General features: G+C 42.7%; 1 pseudogene; it reads right to left on the bottom strand.

The window, feature by feature from the left end:
• Nucleotides 1-255: 255 nt before the first annotated feature.
• Nucleotides 256-3,057, bottom strand: LOC109279273 (annotated as a pseudogene).
• Nucleotides 3,058-3,290: the final 233 nt, after the last annotated feature.

Genomic DNA, 3,290 nt, shown 5'->3' with positions numbered 1-3,290 from the left:
AGTAAAACGCCAATTCTGTTCCCACAGATTTCCTGGTTCCCCATAAGACACTTTAGCATTTCTTAATTTCATCCACAGACAACAGAGGAGTATCACCCCCCTTAGCTCTTTCATTTCTTTTCCTAAAGAAATCTGTATACCTACACAAATACACTAATAAAGATATGAAAACAATTATCAAAACGCAATACAAAGATATTAAGCCTTGTATACAGTCTAGCTCAATATATGACTTTTCAGAGTCCCAGCTACAGTTTATTGGGATCGAGAGCGCTTCAGTTTCAATGGTCCCGTTTCTTCAGGGATCCACTCCTTCTGCAGAGCTTTCTTCACACGGGTACAGTGTATCCACAAATCTATACCCTTCACTTTCACAGCGGTCTAAGTCATAAGTTGTACCAGGTAAGGTCCTTTCCACCTTTCTTTCAAAGGCTCATCCTTCCAGGTGCAGATGTAAACTTCATCTCCAGGTTGAAATTCATGCACCGCTGAATCTAAAGGCAAAGGAGTTTGCTGGTTAAGGTACCTGTGCAAGGAAGACAAAGTCTGCGACAAGGATAATAAATAATTGACCAGCATTCCATCTCCTTTCATGTGCATTTGGTCCTCTTTTCCTGTCATCGAATTTATAGGATATGGTTTTTCATACAGTATTTCAAAAGGACTCACTTTTTCTCTTACTCTAGGAGTAACCCAAATTCTCATTGATGCTATACGTAGGACATCCACCCACTTCATTTGCATTTCCTGACATAGCTTCGAGATCTGTCTCTTTAGGGTCTGATTCATCCTTTCTACCTTCCTGCTTGACTGTGGCTTTCAAGGGGTATGTAAATCCCATTGCATTTGTAAAAACTTAGAGACCCCCCCTTGTCCTATTTCCGTTACAAAGTGAGGTCCATTGTCTGATGACATCCCTTCAGGGATGCCGAATCTCAGAATCATCTCTTTGCACAGAATTCTAACCGCTTCCCTGGATTTGTTGGTACGGCACTGGAAGGCTTCGGGCCACCCAGAGAAAGTATCAACTAACACTAAGAGATACTTAAACTGGTTACATTTTGATAACAGAGAAAACTATTTGGCAGTATTCCCTGGGGGTTTGACCCCATCTCACTTCCCCGAGAGGAGGTTCCCATTGAACTTTTCTCGGTGGAATCAACGCTCCAATCAAAGACTCCTTTTCAGCAACCCTTTTAGCCATTTCGTCTGCCTTTCTACTTCCTTTGATAATCTCAGTTTGTCCTTTCTGGTAGGCTTTGCAATGTACAGTTGCAACCTGTTTTGATCCCAGAACAGCTTGCACCAGTTTTAAAGTCTCTGGTCCATACTTGATAGGGGTTCCCTGAGAAGGTAACAGTCCACACACTTTCCAAATGGCTCCATGTGCATGGGCCACTCCAAACACATACTTGGAATCTGTGTATATGTTTACTCTTTTATCTTTGGATAGCTCTAAAGCTTGAGTAATAGTTATGATTTCTGCTTTCTGAGCGGAGGTATTGGGTGGCAATGCTCGTGCTTTGACTTCCTCTTGTAGAGTTACCATGGCATATCCAGCTTTTTGTTCTCCATTCACCATGAAGCTACTTCCATCTGTGAAAAGTTCAACTTCTGGATCGCATAATGGTACATCTTTCAAATCGGGTCTGCTGGAATATACCTTTTCGATAACATGTAGGCAGTGGTGTTCTAGCTCTCCCTTCTCATCTATCGGCATTAAAGTGGCAGGATTTAAGGTTGAAGACATTTTTAAAGTGACATCATCTTGTTCGATCAACACTGCCTGATTTTGGGCTAGCCTGCTACGAGAGATCCAGTGGTGCCCCTTTTGTTCAAGTCCAGCCATCACTGCATGTGGTACAAAAACTATGATAGGCTGCCCCAGGGTTAATTTCCAGGCTTCTTTAACTAGCAGCACCACTGCAGCTACAGCTCTCAAACATGCAGGCTATCCTTTACTTCATCTAACTGTTTGGAGAAGTAAGCCTACTGGTCTTCTTCCAGGGTCTGGGTCAGAACTCCAACATGTAGTTGTCTTTCATGCACATATAGTGTGAATGGTTTTGTTAGGTCCAGCAACCCCAAAGCGGGGACCCTCATTAATTCCGTTTTGATGGTATCGAATCCTTTCTGGCATTCTGGGGTCCATTCCAAAGTTTCCCCAGGTCCTTTGATAGCAGCATATAGTGGTTTGGCAATTAAACTGAAGTTTGGTATCCAAAGTCTGCACCACCCTGCCATTCCCAGGAATCCTCACAGTTCTTTCTTAGACTGTGGAGAAGCTATTCAACAAATAGCTTCCTTTCCTTCCATGCCCAGTTCCCTTTTTCCCTGAGATATTTCAAATCCCAGGTAAATTACGGTTGTCTGCACAACTTGGGCCTTTTTCTGGGATACTCAGTACCCAGCCAATCCAAAGAAATTCAACAAATGTATGGTTGCAATTTTGCATTCCTGCTCAGTCTTTGCCCCCAGTAGTATATCATCTACCTATTGTAACAGGGTAGTGGAAGGATTCTTACCTTGCCATTCTTCCAATTCTTTGGCAAGTACGTTACCAAACAAGGTTGGGCTGTTCTTGAATCCTTGCGGTAGTACAGTCCAGCAGAGTTGTGTCTTCCTTCTGGTGGTGGGACTCTCCCATTCAGAGGCAAAAATCTTCTGGCTTTTCTCTTCCAGGGGCATGCAGAAGGCGGCATCCTTTAAATCTAACACTGTAAAATACACATTGTCTTCAGGTATTGCGGGCAACAAGATATAGGGATTTGGTACAACTGGATGTACATCAGCTATGATTTTATTAATTTCTCTTAAGTCTTGTACCAATCGATACTCTTAAATTCGAGGTTTCTTAACTGGTAAGATGAGAGTATTGTACTCTGGCCCTCCCGCAACAGTCCATACTGCATAAAAGTATTAATCAACGGTTCTAAGCCCACTCTAAGCTCTAATTTAACATGGTATTGTCTTTTTCTTACCAGTTGAGCTCCCGATTTTAATTCAACCTTTACCGGAACAGCGTTCTTGGCTTGTCCGGGTTTCCTGGAAGCCCATACCAGGGGTCTTATAGCATTCAAAATTTCCTCTGAGGTTCTGGTCCCTTCTTGTTTCTTTTTGGTCAGTAGACACCGTTGAGCTCTCCACATTGTCTCCACGTGTAACTGAATGGACTTAGAGGATGTTAATTGCGCTTTCAATTTACACAATAGATCGCGTCCCAGCAATGGGAGGGGGCATTCTGGCATATATAGAAATTTATGAGTCAATGTAGTGTTTCCAATTGTGCA

Source organism: Aptenodytes forsteri, unplaced genomic scaffold, assembly GCF_000699145.1.
Source record: "Aptenodytes forsteri isolate BGI_AS27 unplaced genomic scaffold, ASM69914v1 Scaffold142, whole genome shotgun sequence".
Taxonomy (NCBI): domain Eukaryota; kingdom Metazoa; phylum Chordata; class Aves; order Sphenisciformes; family Spheniscidae; genus Aptenodytes; species Aptenodytes forsteri.
The sequence above is the reverse complement of the archived record's forward strand: the minus strand, read 5'-3'. Positions and strand labels throughout refer to the sequence as shown.